We start from the raw sequence: 20,841 nt of genomic DNA on the forward strand, positions 1-20,841 counted from the left end.
TATTTACTGTTTTCTGTGATTAAATCATTCAATTTTAAAAACTGAAAATTTGTGTCCAATATGTGAACTGAGTAAAATATTAAATTTCAAACCTGTAACAAACAATTTAAGATTATAAATACTGATATCAATGAGTTTAGTTTGATATTTATTCCACAAATCAAATAGTCTTTACAAAGTAAATGTATAACACTTATAAATTTACCATGTTCTTAATTTTAGTTAACATCAGGATGTCTAATGTCCATCATTTTTTAAAAAAAAATCTGATGGGTTGCTGCGTGTTTCCTGAGCAGATTAGTTTACCCACAAATCAAGCCACGAATAAAACTCAGGGAAGTAAGAATTTGGGCTTGACTACAAAAATAATCTGAAATGCCAGAAGTCAAATCTAGGGTAAGAAACTTGGATATTCAATGTTCAACAAAGCTTTTTGATTATTGGCTAGAGTACTTCTTCAGTTAACATCACACTAAGACCCAGTAATATCCAAGAGTAAAGTTGTATAATCTGATTTGGTTTATCAAAATATGTTCAGGAGCATTTGGTGTTCAATAGACTTCAAAATATCAAAAATCCATATTTTCCAACAAGAAAGAGACTTATTCATGCTATAGTTACAAATTTTTGTTGAGGTTGGTGTTTCAGTACATTAGAACTGACTTGATGGGTAGCTGGAATGCATTGGGATAGTAGTATGTTATAAATTGCTGTGGACAATTAAATGTTATAAGTGGAGAAATTGTAGCTTTTTAACAAATCCATGGGATTTGTTTCTTAATGTTTTTTGATACAGAATAGTCAACTGAGCCTAGCAATAGTATTAACCAAAGTCATTTGTTCTTTGCTATTTGTTCACTTTACAGCATTTGGACTCTTTTATACTAAAAACCATATTTTTATAGTCCATTAACATCTCAGGGTATTAAGCAAAATGGTCATTGCCATTTAAAACCTGTTATAGCATAAATGTATTCTAAGCAATATTTGCTTAAAGTAATTTAAATAAATAAAATAATTTGCTGTATTGTATAAGCAGCCATGTTTCACCGACCACAATTTATCATCCATTAAATCATACAGCAACTTATTCTGACCAGACTTTCCTAAATATGTAAACCTGAAATCTTGTCTGAGTAAATTCTGGGATGGACTGTAAGAGTAGTTTGAATTGTATCATTCATGCATTTTCTATTAGGAGTTTTGCCAGAATTTGTACATTTCACCCTTACTACTAATTTGGTATGTTTCTAAATAGCAAAACTTCTCCTCCTGAAAATGAAATTGTCAGCATCTTATAATGTAATAGCTTGCATCCGATTTCTCAAGTTGAATTTAATATCCCTAGCAATAATTAAGTGAATGAGGATGTGTTGATACAAAGTTTATCTGAAGATGACTTGGTACTCTTTTTTTTAGGCCGTCAAAAATGGGACACGGCCAATTCTGCTCACAACCTAGACGGATTGGTGAAACTGGCTGAGGATGCTATACGAGAAGCTGGAAATTTGAACTATTTTTAAACAGTGAAGTACAAAGAAGGTAAATATGATGCCCATCTTTTGTCAACGTGGGCTTAGTATGCAGTTTTTAGATGCAAATTATTTTGAACTGTTAGGTTAAGGTGAATATCTCAGTTGGGCTGTTTGGGGGATGCTACTAATCTGGTTGAGCATCAAGTATGAGGGGTAATGAAGAGTATCAACAAAGTGCTTTTAGTATTTGAGTTAATAAGGGTTCTGAACAGATTTTGATTCAAAAATGATTAAGCTAAATTGCATGTGAACGAGATCTTTGCGGCAATATTTGTGCTGTTAAGTGGACACATTCCAATAGTAAGTGAAGGAGCCGCATTCAGAGAGAATTTAGATTATTAAAGATGTAAAGGATAAAATGAGAGAAATTAGTTTTAGAGTTCTGAATATATTAAAGAATATTGAATATAGATAGCAGAAGAGATCTGAAAAGTAGCCTGTGAACCCACAAATTTAGAAATGAGAAGCCTCCTAGATTTGTCTGCCACGGCTGAGCTGTTACTTTTTATCCCCTTATTAAGAACCTTGTCTCTTTTGACGAGAAAAATCAGAAACCTGGTGTCCACTGGTGTTTTAGGAAGAGTTCCAAAGGTGTACAATCCTCAAGTTTTCGGTTCATCTTAAATGGTGACCCCCCCCCCCCCCCCCCAGTTCTGCCCCCAGCCCACCTCCACAAAATGAAGCAATTTCTCCATTTATGCCCTGTCTGGACTGTTCCAAAGACTTGCTTGTTGTATTCAAATCTCTAATCACTTTTAAACTTGCCCCAAGTGTAAGCCTAAACTAACCTTTTTCCTTGCAGTAAAACAGCGCAGTTACAGGTCTTTCCAGTCAAATGGCCTATGACTGTGCAGAGGAGCTACTTGGGGTGGTATTGAGAGCGCACACACACATACGCCTTGCATAAATGCAGGGACACAGCACCTCACTACCTACTTGCTCATCATACCCAATTTTGGAACAGTCAATGTTCACACGAAGGCTACATTAATCACTTCGGATACTGCAAAAAGAGGAATTAAGTCATTATTTAGTCTCAAATGACTGCTTAAAGACCATTGAAGTGCAAATTTGGATTCAGAAACTTTACAATAAACAAAGTTCTGTTGGATGGCTAAATTGTATGTTGAACCTGCACCCTAGTGTTGTGGATCAAAAGAGTCGCACTCACTAGTCTATTCTGGTTAAACAGAAGTGTGTTTGATCAGTTGTTTGCCTGCATAAGGGAAAGGGATATCATTACCTAACAGATTCAGTCAATATGTTGTGTATATATTTTAAAAAATTTGAAAGATGGAAAAATTATAGCAATGAACAGGCACTGATTTCATTTAAAACTTGTCCAGTACAATATTATTTTCCAGGTGTCTTATCATGGAGAGTCCTGCCTCGGGTCAGTATGAGTGGTTTCACAATGCATCCCTTAACTTAATGTTTGATACCAACCACATCTCTTAAAGGCAACTGCAAACTTGTGGTTCCTAGAGATGTTCTGTCTAACCTTATGTACCACATCCCAGTTTTCAGCTGGCCTACTGCAGTAACCCTTTCTTGAGCCAAGGAAACTATTACTAAGCTAAAATATCTTGAAGAAGCTAAAATATCTTGAAGTATTGAGTTTAGTTCCATTTGGAAGTCTGAGGTGCTAATTAATACTCTTAATATACAGCAATGCCTTGGTATTTTGTTTAACTTTCACATTCTCATGGCTACATTTGCAGAAAGGACAGCTAACTGTTCTTGAAAACAGCACCGGTACAATTTGTATGACCAGAGCATCAAATGTGATTTGGATTGAATAATAATAAATACTTTATTGATCCTGCGTGGGAAATTCTTTCGTTACACCAGCAACATCTAAAAACACACGTAGCAATGTGCAGACTTGACTAATAAAGTACAGAATATGCACAATTTACCAATGTGTAATAATTTGCAATAATGTATGAGATAAAATAGACTATTGTACTATGATGTGTGTTCTCCTGTCGTACAGGCATAAACTGCTGTATATGCGAATTGCAGTTGGAAAGATCTTCTGTAATGACCCTTGTGACAGCGGAGTTGAATGAGCCTATTCGAAAGGGTGCTCTGTTGTTTATTCAGTAGGTCATGGAGAGGATGTACCAGATTGTCCATAATGGATCTACATAAATACTGGATTTCCCTGAATCCATAGTGGGTACTATCCTGGCTCTACTCTTAAACTCCTGTTGTCCTTATTTCATCCTTGGACTTGGGATGCAACTTAACTGGCTGTGTTACCACTTAGTCATGCAGAGATTTACACAGAAATAGCGTCTTTAGCCTACTGAGTCCAGGCTGGCCATCAAACCCCCATTTTTGATGGGGGCTTTGCCCTCCCCTTGCCCTTTTCACCTTCCATCTTTCCCATCAATTTCCTTTTCCCATGGATTCTCCACTTAATTACACACCAGGTATAATTTACTGTGGCCAATTAACTTGCCAACCGGCACACTTGGAATGTGGAATCACGTAGAGGAAACCCTCTTCCTAGGCAATAGATGCACATTCCACATTAGCAGTATTTCTACAGACTGTGTGATATATGTGCCCTTCAGGATGTGTTGTACTTCATATTTTTCTATTAGTCAAGTTACCTGCACGAGACTTGCACAAGGAGGGCAATCTTGTTAAGAGCAGAGAGTTAAAATGTCTTAAAGATTGGTGTGGGAGAAATGGGTTTGAATTTGTGGGACATTTCACTAGTATTGAAGGAGGAGGGATCTGTTGCAATAAGATGGGCTGTACTTGTACTATGCTGGCACCAGGGTCCTGGCAAATTATGTAAGTAGAACTGTGGATGGGGCTTTAAACTAAATAGTAGGTGGGGGTCAGTTCAACAGCTTTGAAAAAGTAAAAGGTGAAGTTGCTGGTCCGGTCTCCAGAATAAAGAATAAGATAGTTTGGAAAAAGATAAGAATTTTACTTAAGGCAACATGGAAAGAAAATTGTGGATGAATTTTAACCCGGATAAACTGTTTTCACCATGCAAGCCCTGTCTTGGTGACCTCACATTTGCTAGAGATTGCCCAATACTTGTTGAGGTCACAATGTTCATCAAATTCCATTTTAGCTAGATGGCGGAACTGGTAACTACTCACTCCCATAGCCCTTTAGGAGGCAATGAACGCTATGCATGGTGTCTTTTGGTACTTTGCAGCTACCCTATCATTACCATTTGGGTAGCCCCGTACAAGTTAGTTAATTACAGGTAATTTTTCTTGCATTCTCATGTGGTCTTGCTTCCTGGAATGCTACTTTGCTTTGGGCTTGTCTTGTAATGAGGCAATTGGATTGATCATTTACAATTACCTACCTATGACAACATAGCAAATGGTCCAAGAATACACCTAATCTACATAACTAATTTTAAGACATGAGTCCATCGTCCATCACCTCTGGGGATAAGAGCATAGCACAGTACAGCACAGTACAGGCCCATCAGCCCACAATGTTGTGCTGACCCTCAAACCCTGCCTCCCATATAACCCCCCACCTTAAATTCCTCCATATACCTGTCTCGTAGTCTCTTAAGCTGAACTCTTGTGTCACATTGGTGGCTATGTGCTAATTCCATTTCATGCATCTCACCCGTAGGGTTGTAGAAAATTCAACATGCGTCATTCACCCTATCATCACCTTGTCCTTGGAATCACTGAATGACAGCTGCCAAAGCAATTTTGCAAGTCCGCTCCCATCAGATTGCCCAGACGCACAACTTGGTTACGTAAGAGACTGCACATGCTGTAATCTGGAGGAATGCAATAGGTCTGTGTGGGGTTAGCCCTGGTTACTTTTCCCATTGATTTATTACCCCTCGTGCGGTCCACCATCCCCTAAGTTGACTGTTCCAGTGATCCTTTTACCTACGACAGTAGAAACCCTATAATTACTCATCTGTAATATTCCTCTTGCTCTTGTAAAGCATATGTATGTGTACACTAGTGCATTTAATGGTGTCAGGTACTTTTGTGAATATTAATTTGGCCAGTATAATTTGGCTCAGCATGGGGCTTGTTGCCGACAAACCTATGTACGGTTAGGTGCCGATCTAACCGGTTTCAAAATTGGCCCCTCTATGGTTTGTGCATCAGTGCCTTTGACTTGATACTCCCTCCCTCGTGAGTATTTCATGATATTTTGTTAAGGAATTGCCTATCCAAGGCCCATTCCTCAGTGTTCAGTTTTTTTTTATTTTGCAGCTTGTTATCTGCCTACAACCAATTGCACTTTTGAAGATATTAGTTATTACCTATTTTGGTGCACTTTTCCTAAATGGAATATCCATTATTGAATGTAATCCCAATAAAATAAAACTAATCTGGAACCCTCAGGGCTCTAGTGGTTCCAGCTGGAGGTTTTCTGGAGTATCTGATGTTATTCCTAATCATACCCCAAAACACTTACAATTCACTTTTTTTGTATTCTTGTTGTATAGTAATTAATAATGAGGAGCATTCGAATGGTGCACAGGAAACCTGGTGAGTTTAAAGGGAATATTGGGAACAGCAGCCTGGTGAGCCAGAGTCAAACCACTGGGTTGTCTGGGCAGTTGGGCAGTGGATTGCAGTTTACTGTATTCCTGATAGTCTGACTTTGTTTTTCCATTTCTAAAACTTCAAAACATCTTATTGTTCGACTGGCAGGTTTTGACCAAGTTCATCTGGTTTTCCCCAATTAAAGATTCTCTGCTGGTTGGAAAGAGCTGCCAGTGGAAATAATTAACACCTCAGCATTATCTACACAGGAAGCGGTGTTAATTCTGGTTTTATGGTAAATAATTTACACTGTCTTCGATTTTTAAACTCAAAAACCGCGAGGATCCAAAATCAAATAGACAAGTTAGTATTCATAGATTTAATCTTTCAAATCTGTAATTCCATTTTGCCTAACAAAACTTTTGTGTGTGAGCAGTCCAGACAAACAAGCTCTCAACCTTACAGTAACTGAAATGTTTGAACTAGAGCTAAACAGTACCACTCATCTCAACTTGGATCATTTTTAAAAATTGCCATGACTCAAAGTTCCATTGACATGATCAGACACCTATCTGAAATTTGATTTCATGTCATGTTTAATTCTCAGCTGCAGTCGTTACTCCACTGGTTAAAATAATATATGCCAGAGCATGCCATTAAAAATTAAAAGCTTTATAAATAAATACTAAGTTTAATTCCTAGGTTGTAAAATTAAGTATGCAAAAGAACACTACATGCAACTAACAGATATCCCATATAAACACAAAAGGCTGGAGGAAATAAGGTCAAACACCATCTATGGAAATGAATAAATAGACAATGTTTCAGGCTGAGACTGTTCTTCAGCATTGGAAAGAAAGGAAGACTCTGGCATAAAATCAATTAGAAACTTACCTCAGAAGATAAGATGTATGCATATGACCACTTCCAACAACAGACAGGGCTGCAAGGGGTTAACAGCTTTCAGCTTTTTGTGTTAATAGTGACTGATAACTGAAAACAAAATACAATCATTTTTTATGGATAAACTTACTCAAGGAATTGACAAGGCAAACATTCTGATGCATAAGAATTCTAGCGTTTGTTTTGAATCTTAATGTATCTTGGTTTATTTTAGTGTATGTTTTTACATTATAATAATACAAGGTAGTCCTATGTCAAGGTAATCTCAGTTTTCAAGGCGGCACCCTTCATTTGGAACGTGCCTAAATGACTATGAAATGCTTTGAGCGGCTGGTCATGGAGTACATTAAAGCCTTTCTCATGGCTACATTGGCCCCTTTCCAGTTTGATTATCACTGAAATACAACGTAATAGCCTCTGCCTTCCACTCTGTCCTGTCCCACGTGGAAAATGGGGTCTCGTACATCAGACTGCTGTTTATAGACTTCAGCAGCATCTCTCGTCCCATTACACTAAGCACTGGTGCTCCCCTAAGACTGCACGCTCACCCTGCCACTATTCACACTGCTGACGTTTAACTGTGTCACAGGATCCAGCTCAAACCATGTCATCAAGTCTGCAGATGACACAACAGTGTTGGCCTTATCAAGAAGGATCTACCTCTGTGAATACATGGCTCCTCTATAGAGGGAGTTCATGTCATGGATGACATAACCTAGTAGCACCACCCTAAACAAGAAGGCACAGCAGCACCTCCACTTACTATGAAGATAGAGGCAAGCAAGTCTTCTCTTCCTCTGCCCCCCACCCCTATCTTATCTGCATTTTACAGGAGCACCACTGAGTGTCCTGACAAGTTGCATCTCTTATCTACTATGAGAGCAGTTGAGCATCGGAGCAGAAGTTCCTACAAAGGACAGTGAGAATAGCTGAGAGGATCATAGGGGTCTCCCTACCATCCATCAGTGACGTTTATCAGGAGTGCTGCATATGTAGGGCCCTTAGTATTATTAAGCATCCCACCTATCCATCGAGCATCCTCTTTGACTTTCCTACCATCAGGCAGGAGACTACGATGCATAAACGCAAGAATGGTCAGGATGAGAAACAGTTTCTTCCCCCAGGCCATTAGGATTCTGAACTTCCTACCTGAAAGTATTCAAAATGTCACTGAGTAATCTGTATCGTACCTTACAATACTTAACATTAACACACTTCTGTTTGTTATTCAGCTGTAGATTTTATTCTTGCCTTGATAAGTTATTGTGTGTTATGTGTACTACTGCCCTTTACACCTTGGTTCGGAGAAAAGTTGTCTTGTTTCTATATACATTATATAAGTTATATACATGCATGTAGTTAATGACAGTAAATTTCACTTGATATGCTGCCACAGTAACCTTTTGCATATCATGGACCTATTATCCAAATCCTTCCACAACTCAAATTTCTGCAAAATCTTAACATTTAGATAAAATGCTGTTTCTTTTGACATTTCACTGTCAGAATGGACCATATTTTCCCACATTTGCTTGATCTGTACCCACACATCTTGTATCCTCCTCTCTGTATTTTTCACACCTTGCTGTTTACAAAATATCAATAAATGTAGTAACTATGCCTTCGGGTCCTTTCATCCAAGTCATTGATGCAAACTCTTTATTTTTTCTAAATTGAGGTCCCAGCACTAGTTCCTGTAGCTCACTAATTACATCTAGCTAACCAGAAAACACATGAATAGTTGAAGAGAGTGCCAAATCGGGGGTCAGAGAGGAGCGGACAATATGAATGAAATGTGTTGCCTGTTGGAAAAATCATTTAGAAAAGTAGGCATGTAGTCTCATTGGAATTATTCAAGGGACAGAAAGTGAAGAGTAAACATTTCATATTTATTCCATTTTAGAGGAGTCTATGGTGCCAAGAACGTATTGAATGGCCTACTCCTGATCCTTGTTCGTAGGTTCTTATTATTAAAATAGGCTTCTGAGCATTGCAAATTATTGTTGCTTTGAGTGTATAGAACTTAGTTTAAATTTGAAGATCATACAAAGCTCAAGTAACCTAGCATTTACCGCCAGAGTGACAAATGCATCTTACAATACATATAGAATGAAAGCAATAGAGTTTTTGGGGAATTGGGGAACAAGAGGGGTTTATAGATGGATTTGGGAGAATGGAGATTGTACATAAAGTTGTACATAAATTATTCTGGCAAATTCAAGAGTGCATGTACTGTACACATACACCCAAGTCCCTGGTCTGACATCTCATTTAATGTTGATGCAAGGGCCATGTGCTTTCCTTTTGGTCCTACTGTAAAGGGTTTTGGAATGTGAAATCATAAACCTTTGTCAAAAGGATGCAGCAGAGGCATGGAAATTTGATCCAGATGGTACAGCATTAAAATTTGTTTAGGACCAGAGACTGGAAGTGTCTGTACACAAGTTCTTGTAGCTGGCAGGACAACTTGATGACTGTTAAAGTAATGGGATATTTGTAGTTTGTTCCCATATAATTCAGGACAAAGGGTAGGAAGTTGTGTCAAATGTGGGTCTTGGGAGGAATATTTTGATCATTTGTGCACACTGCTCTTTAGTAAAGATGAGGCTTTGAGTTCACCAAAAAAAAAACGTGAATGGAGCTGTTCGTGTGCAGAAATTGAGTGTGTAGTATGACTGATTGTGATTTATGTTTCTGGTAGTAATGTTGAAAGAACATGCAACTTTTAAGAAAGCTGTTGCAAGTAGCCATACAAGGTCTGAAATAATGGCAGAAACGTGTAGTGGTAACATTTTGAAAATGATTACAGCATTATAAGGAAAGAGTAGAGGAGATGAATAAATGTAATTGAGTGCAAAAGAGGTGTCTGTGTCACAGTGAGATGAAAGTCCTTGTCTTTTATTCTTTCAGGTAGACAAATTACGCTGTTTTTGTTATTCTGTCTTGAAATTTCTTTGAAAAGACTAATAAATGCTGGTTTTTGTTAATGTTATGAATGTTTGAATACAAATTTTAACACTTATTTTCAAATAATTCTTTCTTAAACAATATATACTTAAAGAAAACACAAAGGTATATAAAGCTTTAATTTGCTATTAGTAATTACATATTGTGATACAGGTATAGTGAAACAAATAGCCATGTAAGGTCCACAGGATGGTAGAGTTCAGTGTATTTTGGAACAGTGAAACACCCATGTTCACCTCAGTACAAGAACTTAGAGGCAACAAAGTTCTTGGAGACTTCTTTATCAATGTTTTCTAGTTTACGGCATCCACAGAAATGCTTTGACAACTAGCCAGTTTTAAAGTAAACACAAATAAACAATGTTTGTGTGGGGCGGGGTGGGGGGGAGCCATGAAACAAAGATTAAAATACTGAACACTGGTAATCAAGGGTTTTGGACAGATAATTTGAATATGACCAACAGACAGTGTATTCAAATTCTGCAAGTTTAATTATTGTTCAACACAAATACACGTGAATACAACCAAATGAAACAGCATTACTATGAGACCAAGGTGCAAAACACAGTACTAACAGTCACACACTGCCCAAGGCACATATAGCACATAAAACATCGCAGTAAAATATAGTCATATACAAAAGTATAGTACAAGTTCCTGAGTCCATGAATGTTGCAGCAGTCCGCTGTGGTTGTTTGGGAATTTAAGTAATCCAGACTTTAGGAAAAAAAATTATTTCTGTAATGTTGACCAGATTTTATCAGTGAAAGAAATTGATGGTTTATGTTCTGCCACATGTGAGTTCATTACTAGCTAATGAATCCACCAGTGACTAAATTGCCCTCTAAGATAGTCTGACAAGCCATTCGGTTCTTTTAGAAACACTACATTAAAACTGAACGACATTTGGCATCAATATAGGAACTGATAGACAATAGCATTGTGTCGTTTCACCATCACCCTTAATGATCTGGGGATTGTTGTAAGAAGACCATGGCAGGTAGATGCCTGAGAATATCACCATTCTAAGTTCCTTTCTATGCTGCACACCATCCCTACTTGGAAAAAAATCATTGTTTCTTCACTAACACTGAATCTAAATCCTAAAAGGCCCTAACCAACAACACTGAAGTACCTTCCTCCAAGGAAGTGCACACTGCCACTTTGAAGGAGATTGAGGGTGAGTAATTAATGTTGCACTTACCAGCAATGCCCTCATTTTGCAGAAATGAAATAAAATATTTAAATTATCCTGATTAATTCAAGATTATGTTATCTGAAATATCTTCAGCACCAACATTTGCCAGCTCTTGAAAAAGGGCTGCCAGACTGCCTACAAAATATTGTGCAGAATTGACATAAATAAAAGATATATAAAATAATTTCTTTGGCCTATTTCTGAGATGCGATACCATCATTGTCACAAAATTCTTTCTTTTTACTGACTTGCAAGAACTAAAGAAATCGTCCATAAATATTATCTCCACACCCAATTTCTTTTTAATAGAAAAACATTTCAGCGATGTGGGAATTAACATTTTCCTGCAGTGAGTAGAACTCAGAAGAAGAATCTGAGCTGGTAAATGTTTTCTTCTACATCTCTTCTCCTCTTGACTCTAAAAATGAAAGGGAAAAGAAAACACATATATGCATTTTTTGTTGCTACAAAGTAATTATGTTTTGCCATTAGAGTCGAACTCGATTACAGTGATGCTGGACTGGCAGATTTTCTGTAGTATTGGATAATAATGATGTTAATTCCACAGTAAAGACTTAGTTTTTTTCTACAAGATGTTACACAGTAATATAATCAATTGTTCAGTACAGTTGTTAAGATTCAGGGGAACTGGATACCTGGTGATTTGCAGGGGTGCAAGAAACAGGGGCCTGGTGAGTTTCAGGCCGAGGATGGGGGTGTGGATGTAAAGACATCGAGCATTGGACAAACGTGAGCCTCAGTAAAACTGAAGAAAGTGCAGGAAATATTACCTGTTGAGCCAGATGCCTAACCATCCAGCTTTCCAAATACGCACATAGCCTTTTGTATGTCGAAATGGTTAGTTTTGTAGCACACATCAGTAAAACCATTTAGTGTGGAATTTTGATTTGTTGGTGGTAATGAATTTGAGCAGACAAAAGCATTCTGCAGTTTTGAATGCTCCGTTATACCAGGTCATTAAAAACATAGAAAGCTTGCATGGTAAATTGATCGAGTTAGTGTCAAGTAATGAGAACATTGGTTACAAAGCAATCGAACTGCTGTGACCTTAAAGAATTTATTAAAGTACATATGTTGTACATTGTTAATTTCATAGCCACTGAAATTTGGCTTAGGTTCATAGTGCAGTTTTAACCCATTCCCCAATTCAGAATACAGTATAGAAACAGGCTCTTTGACCCGCCAAGTTCATGCCAATCATTTACATCAACCCTGCCCTTAAATTTCTACCACTCACCAACACAGCTACATCTCTGGGATGTGGGAAGAAACCAGGGTAGCTGGAAGAAACCCATGCAATTATGGGGCGAATATGCAAAAAAAAACACCCACGGTCAGGATGGAACTCTGAGCTCTGGCACTGTCAGGCAGTGGCCGTACTAGCTTCACCATGTGGTAATGAAAGAGAATAGAATAGTACAGCACATTACAGGCCCTTTGGCCCACATTGTTGTGCCAACCCTCAAACCCTGCCTCCCATATAACCCCCCACCTTAAATTCCTCCATATTCCCGTCTAGTAGTCTCTTAAATTTTACTAGTGTGTCTGCCTCCACCACTAATTCAGGCAGTACATTCCACGCACCAACCACTCTCTGAGTAAAAAAACCTTCCTCTAATATCCCCCTTGAGCTTCCCACCCCTTACATTAAAGCCATGTGCTCTTGTACTGAGCAGTGGTGCCCTGGGGAAGAGGCACTGGCTATCCACTCTATCTATTCCTCTTAATATCTTATATACCTCTATCATGTCTCCTGTCATCCTCCTCCTCTCCAAAGAGTAAAGCCCTAGCTCCCCTAATCTCTGATCATAATCCATACTCTCTAAACCAGGCAGCGTCTTGGTAAATCTCCTCTGTACCCTTTCCAATGCTTCCACATCCTTCCTATAGTGAGGTGACCAGAACTGGACACAGTACTCCAAGTGTTGCCTAACCAGAGTTTTATAGAGCTGCATCATTACATCGTGACTCTTAAACTCTATCCCCGGACTTATGAAAGCTAACACCCCAAAAGTTTTCTTAACTACCCTAGCTACCTGTGAGGCAACTTCCAGGGATATGTGGACATGTACCCTCAGATCCCTCTGCTCCTCCACACTACCAAGTATTCTGCCATTTACTTTGTACTCTGCCTTGGAGTTTATCCTTCCAAAGTATACCACCTCACACTTCTCTGGGTTGAACTCTATCTGCCACTTCTCAGCCCACTTCTGCATCCTATCAATGTCTCTCTGCAATCTTTGACAATCCTCTACACTATCTACAACATCACCAACCTTTGTGTCGTCTGCAAACTTGCCAACCCACCCTTCTACACCCACATCCAGGTCATTGATAAAAATCACGAAAAGTAGAGGTCTCAGAACTGCTCCTTGTGGGACACCACTAGACACAATCCTCCAATCTGAATGTACTCCCTCCACCACGACCCTCTGCCTTCTGCAGGCAAGCCAATTCTGAATCCACCTGGCCAAACTTCCCTGGATCCCATGCCTTCTGACTTTCTGAATAAGCCTACCATGTGGAACTTTGTCAAATGCCTTACTAAAATCCATATAGATCACATCCACTGCACTACCCTCATCTATATGCCTGGTCACCTCCTCAAAGAACTCTATCAGGCTTGTTAGACATGATCTGCCCTTCACAAAGCCATGCTGACTGACCCTGATCAGACCATGATTCTCTAAATGCCTATAGATCCTATCTCTAAGAATCTTTTCCAACAGCTTTCCCACCACAGACGTAAGGCTCACTGGTCTATAATTACCCGGACTATCCCTACTACCTTTTTTAAACCAGGGGACAATATTCGCCTCCCTCCAACCCTCCAGTACCATTCCCATAGACAACGAGGACATAAAGATCCTAGCCAGAAGCTCAGCAATCTCTTCCCTCGCCTTGTGGAGCAGACTGGGGAATATTCCATCAGGCCCCGGGGACTTATCCGTCCTAATGTATTTTAATAACTCCAACACCTCCTCTGCCTTAATATCAACATGCTCCACAACATCAAGCTCACTCATATTGTCCTCACCGTCATTAAGTTCCCTCTCACTGGTGAATACCGAAGAGAAGTATTCATTGAGGACCTCACTCACTTCCACAGCCTCCAGGCACATCTCCCCACCTTTATCTCTAATCAGTCCTACCTTCACTCCTGTCATCCTTTTGCTCTTCACATAATTGAAGAATACCTTGGGGTTTTCCTTTCCCCTACTTGCCAAGGCCTTCTCATGCCCCCTTCTTGCTCTTCTCAACCCTTAGGCTCCTTTTTTGCTACCCTATATTCGTCAATAGACCCATCTGATCCTTGCTTCCTTCTTCCACATGTCTAGATTTTCCACCTCACTTGTCACCCATGGTTCCTTCACCCTACCATCCTTTATCTTCCTCACCGGGACAAATTTATCCCTAACATCCTGCAAGAGATCTCTAAACATCGACCACATGTCCATAGTACATTTCCCTGCAAAAACATCATCCCAATTCACACCCGCAAGTTCTAGCCTTATAGCCTCATAATTTGCCCTTCCCCAATTAAAAATTTTCCTGTCCTCTGATTCTATCCTTTTCCATGATAATGCTGAAGGCCAGGGAGTGGTGGTCACTGTCCCCCAGATGCTCACCCACTGAGAGATCTGTGGCCTGACCTGTTTTGTTACCTAATACTAGATCTAGTATGGCATGCCCCCTAATCAGCCTGTCAACATACTGTGACAGGAATCCATCCTGGACACACTTAACAAACTCTGCCCCGTCCAAACCCTTGGAGCTAATCAGGTGCCAGTCAATATTAGGGAAGTTAAAGTCACCCATGATAACAACCCTGTTATTTTTGGACCTTTCCAAAATCTGCCTCCCAATCTGCTCCTCGGTATCTCTGCTGCTACCAGGGGGCTATAGAATACTCCCAATAGTGTAACTGGTCCCCTCCTGTTCCTGACTTCCACCCGTACTGACTCAAAAGAGGATCCTCCTACATTACCCACCCTTTCTGTAGTTGTAATAGTATCCCTGACCAGTAATAACACCCCTCCTCCCCTTCCCTCCCTTCTCTATCCTTCTTAAAGCACTGAAATCCAGGAAAATCGAGAATCCATTCCTGCCCTGGTGCCAGCCAAGTCTCTGTAATGGCCACTACATCATAATTCCATGTATGTATCCAAGCTCTCAGTTCATCACCTTTGTTCCTGATGCTTCTTGCATTGAAGTACATGCACTTTAGCCCTTCTACCTTCCTACCTTTACACCCTTTATTCTGCTTCTCTTTCCTCAAAGCCTCTCTATACATTAGATCTGGCTTTACTCCATGCACTTCTTTCACTGCCCTGTCACTCTGGATCCCATGCAAATTAGTTTAAACCCTCCCGAACCATGCTAGCAAACCTACCTGCAAGGATATTGCTCCCCCTCGAGTTCAGGTGCAACCCATCCAATCTGTACAGGTCCCACCTTCCCCAGAAGAGATCCCAATGATCCAAAAATCTAAAACCCTGCCCCCTGCACCAACTCCTCAGCCACACATTCAACTGCCATCTCCTCCAATTCTTACCATCACTATCACGTAGCACTGGCAGCAATCCTGAGAACGCCACCCTTGAGGTCCTGTTCTTCAGCTTTCTGCCCAGTTCCTGAAACTCACACTTCAGGACCTCATCCCTTTTCCTGCCAATGTCATTGTGTCAATGTCAATGCCAACATGTATCACGACTATTATTCCATTAGTATTTGTGGTCTAATCCACAAATACTAGTGGAAAATTTTAATGGTGCACATTATAAGCAGAAGCAGGTTTAATATCACCACCATATGTTGTCAAATGTGTTGTTTTGCAGTAGCAGTACATTCATCATCATTATCATCATCAGGTGCTGTGCCCAGTTTGAGCTTTGACTGCCATGGCCCCGACACTCCTGTTTCGGGTCAAGTGGATCAATTCATTGGCATTCATTTCCAGTTCTCTGACTGCTGTCCCCATCATCATTTGTCTTTGTCTTCCTCTTGCTTTCTTCCCTTCAATCTTTCCCATAATTACCGTGCATTCTAACTCCTCTTTCCTAATCACATGCCCAATGAAGTTGTGTTGCCTTTTCATGATCTCATACATTATTTCTCTTTTGGTGTTTGCTCTGTTCATGACATCCTCGTTAGATATTCGTTTCATCCATGATATTCTTTGCATCCTCCTCAAAAACCACATCTCTGCTGCTACAATTTGTTTCCTCATGTTACTAGATATTGTCCAACATTCTGAGCCATATAACATAACTGGATAAACGTAACATTTCAGTATTCTGTGGCAGGTTGTCATGCCTAGTTTAGTATTGGTCAGTATACTCTTCATTCTGGTAAAGGTGTCGTTTGCCATCCCTATTCTTCTTTTGATGTCCGAGTCGCACCTGCCATCTGATGTCACCCAGCTTCCTAAGTAGCTAAAGTTCTGTACTTGTTTTATGTCTTCCCCATTTATTCTCAGCCTGCAGATAGGATTCTCCTTTTTGGATATCACCATACATTCTGTCTTTTTGCAATTGATAGATAGACCCATTTTTGAACTTTCTTCAACCATTATATCAATTAAGTTTTGTAGTTCTTCCTCCGTACTTGCAATTAACACAGTGTTATCTGCATATCTGAAATTATTGATGTTTTCACTGCCAACTTTGATTTCCAAGATGTCTCTTATTTTTTGTAATATTGTTTCACTGTACGCATTAAACAAATTGGGGAGAAAACACACCCTTGTCTAACGCCTCTCTTGATTTTCATAAACTGACTCACTTTTCCATCTATTCTTACGGCGGCAGTTTGTTCCCAGTACAGATTTCTGATTAGGCAGAGGACTTTCAAATCTAGATCTAGAGTTTTCTGTAATATTTCAAATAAATTATTGTGCTTCACTTTATCAAATGCTTTTGTGTAGTTGATAAAACAAACAAATCTTTTTGCACTTGAATAGCTCGTTCTGATAGTATCCTTAACATCAATATTGTGTTTCTTGTACCTTTGTCTTTCACAAAACCACATTGTTCTTTGCCTAAACAACAGGAATTCTGCAGATGCTGGAAATTCAAGCAACACACATCAAAGTTGCTGGTGAACGAAGGGTCTCGGCCTGAAACGTCGACTGCACCTCTTCCTACAGATGCTGCCTGGCCTGCTGCGTTCACCAGCAACTTTGATGTGTGTTGCTTGTTCTTTGCCTATTTCAGTTTGTATCTTACTCTTAGCTCATCATCAAAATTCTTAGAAGTATCTTGGTGATATGACTCAATAAACTTATGGTCCTATGTAATTCACATTCTATTGCTCCAGGTTTCTTAGGAAGAGTGATAAATACTGATTCCAGTCTCATAAATGTCATTGATTAAATCAGTAAGTTTTTCAATTCCATAATCTTCAAGGGTGATAATTTGTTCTATTACTAATTCATCAGGACCTGCTGCCTTTCCTTTCTTCATCTTATTTCTTGCATTACAAACTTCAGATTTTAAAATACTTGGATCTTCAATGTTCTTTTTAATTTCTGGTTTTTCGCCTTGATCGTCTTCAAACAATTCCTGAATATCCTGAGCCTATCTGTTCATAATCTCATCTTTTTCCATGATAATGGTGCCATCCTTTGCTTTGAAACATCCACTTGAAGAACAGAGGAGCTTTTTACCAGTGGCAATCTTGATTTGTTGATGCAACCATTTTGGATCAGTAATAGGGATTCTTTCTATTTGCTCACATTCCTGGTTTAACCATTCTTCTTTGGCTTTTTGACATAAGCTTTTAACTTTTTTATCTAAGGACTTATATTGTATAGGATTTGCTTTCTTCTGTCTCCTTTCTTCCATTAGATTTTTGATTTCATCTGTCATCCATTTATTCTTTGTGCTTTTTTCTTTTTTAGAAATCACTGACTTTTCTGATTCTACCAAGGCATCCTTTAGAGAGTTCAATTTCATTTCTACGTGATTGCTATCATCTTCAACAGATTCTATTTCTAGACTTTGAAATCTATTCCTTACTTCAATTGTAAACTTTTGTCTTAAATTTTCTTCTTTAATTAATTGCAAGTATTCAAGGGATTGTTCAGGTTTTTGCTTCTTTAGTTTTTTAAGTTTTACTTTTACATGACATACTACTGGGTTATGGTCACTATTACAGTCTGCACCTGGATATGTTTTGCATTGAGTCACTGAGTTTCTAAATCTTTGGTTTACAGTAATAAAGTCAATTTGATTTCTGGTGTTATCACCTGGACTTTTCCAGGTCCACAAGCGTCTTGAATGGTTTTTAAAGTAGGTATTCATAATGACCTGATTATTCATCTTGCCCCATTCTACCCATTTCTCACCTCTTTCATTTCTTTCCCCTAGTCGAAATTTTCCTATGGTATTTCCATCAGCACCTTGTCCTACTTTAGCATTTAGATCTCCCATGACAAGAACAATATCTTGAGATTTGCATCCATTCTTTGCTTGTTCAAGCTCTTCATCTCCTCATTTGTTCCATCTGTTGTTGGTGCATATACCTGTATAATTGCTAAGTCAAATGGCTGTCCTCTGAATCTAACAAGGGGCACTCTTTCTGATATTGCAGTCCTAAAACACTTTTGCTATGTTTTCATCCATGAGAATTCCTACTCCATTAGTATGCGATGATCCACAAGAATAAACTCGTGTTTTATTTCTAATCTGACATGTTCCAGCACCTATCCAATGAACTTCGCTAATTCCCATGATGTTAATCTTTAGTCTTTCCATTTCATTTATCACATTGTCCAATCTTCCTGCTTGATATAGGGTTCTTACATTCCAAGTGGCAATAATTTTCTTTTGTGTTACTTAAATTTTATGAACAGTAGCTTGATGACAGCGGGGATCCCCTGCTGGCCAGAATCAACCATGGTCAAACTCACAAGCAGTACATTGCAATACATAATAATAAAAACTATAAATTACAATGTGCGTGTGTCTGCATATAACTCTCTACAATCAGTCCACTTCCACCCTCTATGCAATATGGTGAGAACACTGCAAGCAGTCGTCGGGCAACGGAACAGTTAAAGGAAGGGGGCACATCTTTCCAGCCCTCCCCAGATAAGAGTTTGTTTGATTCCTCATCTTGAGATTAGGGTTCTCTGTCCCTTGCTGGAGGCCATACAAAGGGCACTGGTAGACCTCCAGAGTGTGTGTGTGTGTGTGTGTGTAAAATAAATATATAATAATATAGTTTGCCATTGTCTTCTTCAGGGTAGTGTCTTTAACAAGACAGGTGATCCCCGCCATTATCAACACTCTTCAGAGATTGTCTACCTGGTGTCTCTGGTCGCATAGTCAGGACTTGTGGTATGCACCAGCTACTCACACATCCATTCCCAGAGATGTTGATACGTAAGAACTTGAAACTACTCACCCTTTACACTTCTGATCCCTCTGAGGTCTGGTGAGTCTTCCCTCAATTCCCCTCCTGAAGTCCACAATCATTTCCTTGGTCACTGATGTTGAGTACAAGGTTCTTGCTGTGACAGCGCTCAACCAGCTGATCTGTCTAGCTCTTGTACACCACCTCATCACCATCTGAAGTAGTTGCCCTGACAAATTTATAGCTGTTGTTTCAGCTGTGCCTAGCCACACAATCGTGGGTGTAGAGAGAGAGTAGACCAGGTCTGCCAGTGTTGATTGTCATTGATGAGCTGATGTTATCTCCAATCTGCACTGACTGGTCTCACAGTAAGGAAGTCAAGGATCCTGCTAGTACAGATGCCCAGGCTTTGGAGTTTGTTGATGAGCACTAAGGATATGGTTGTGAATGCTGAGCTCTAGTCAATAAACAGCAGCCTGACATGGGTATTACTGTTGTGCAGGTAATCGAAGGCTGAGTAGAGAGCCAGTGAGATTGAATCCACTGTAGACCTTTTATGGCAAAAGGGAGATTGCAGCAGGACCAGAACTTTTCTTAGACAGGAGTTGGTTCTGTCCATGACTAACTTCTCAAAGCATTTCTTCACAGTAGATGTGAGTGCCACTGGGTGATGGTTGTTGAGGCAGCTCATCCTGCTCTTTTTGGGCCCTTTTGAAGTGGAGAGAACCTTGGACTGCAGCAGTGAGATATTGAATATATCCTTGAACACTCCCACCAGTTAGCACAGGTTTCTAGAGCCCTGCCAAATACATCATCAGGGCTTGACACCTTGCAAGTGTTCACTCTCTTAAAAGATGTTCTGACATTGGCCTCTGAGATAAAGATTACAGGGTCACCAGATGCTGTATGGATTCACGCTGGTATAGTTTTATTCTCCCTGTCAAAGCATGCATAAAAGACATTGAGCTCACTTGGGAGTGAAGCATCACAGCCGTTCATGATGTTAAGTTTTGCTTCGTAGGAAGTAGTGGTCTGTAAACCCTGCCAGAGCTAATGTGCACCCAATTCCATTTTGAACCTCCATCGGAATTGGTTTCTCACCCTTAAAGTAGCCTTCCATAGGTCAAACCGGGATTTCTTATATAGTTCCAAAACACTGGTCGTGAATGCCACAGATCTAGTTCGTTGAATCTACTTATCTCCTTCCTGGTTCATCCACAGCTTTTGGTTTAATTGTGGCTTGTTAGAGCAATTTTTGGGTTTAGCACATTTACATTTAGCAAATGACTTCAGCCACCAATCTTCAAATCTGAGTATAAATTGTATATTTAATCTAAAATGCAGCTCTGAAAAATGGT

General features: G+C 39.4%; 1 protein-coding gene across 2 annotated transcripts in view; it reads left to right on the forward strand.

Annotated features, from left to right (window-relative positions):
• plag1 (pleiomorphic adenoma gene 1) overlaps nt 1-20,841 on the forward strand; it is a 52,552-nt gene that overhangs the window by 15,392 nt on the left and 16,319 nt on the right. The window contains exon 2 of one of the 2 annotated variants that reach the window (XM_072254760.1): nt 1,420-1,542. The gene's annotated coding sequence lies outside the window, so the exon portion shown is untranslated. Of the gene's footprint in view, nt 1-1,419; nt 1,543-6,264; nt 6,333-20,841 lie in introns of those variants that run through there. The other variant, XM_072254767.1, reaches the window with a different exon arrangement.

The sequence above is a fragment of the Mobula birostris genome, chromosome 1 (genome assembly GCF_030028105.1).
Source record: "Mobula birostris isolate sMobBir1 chromosome 1, sMobBir1.hap1, whole genome shotgun sequence".
NCBI lineage: Eukaryota > Metazoa > Chordata > Chondrichthyes > Myliobatiformes > Myliobatidae > Mobula > Mobula birostris.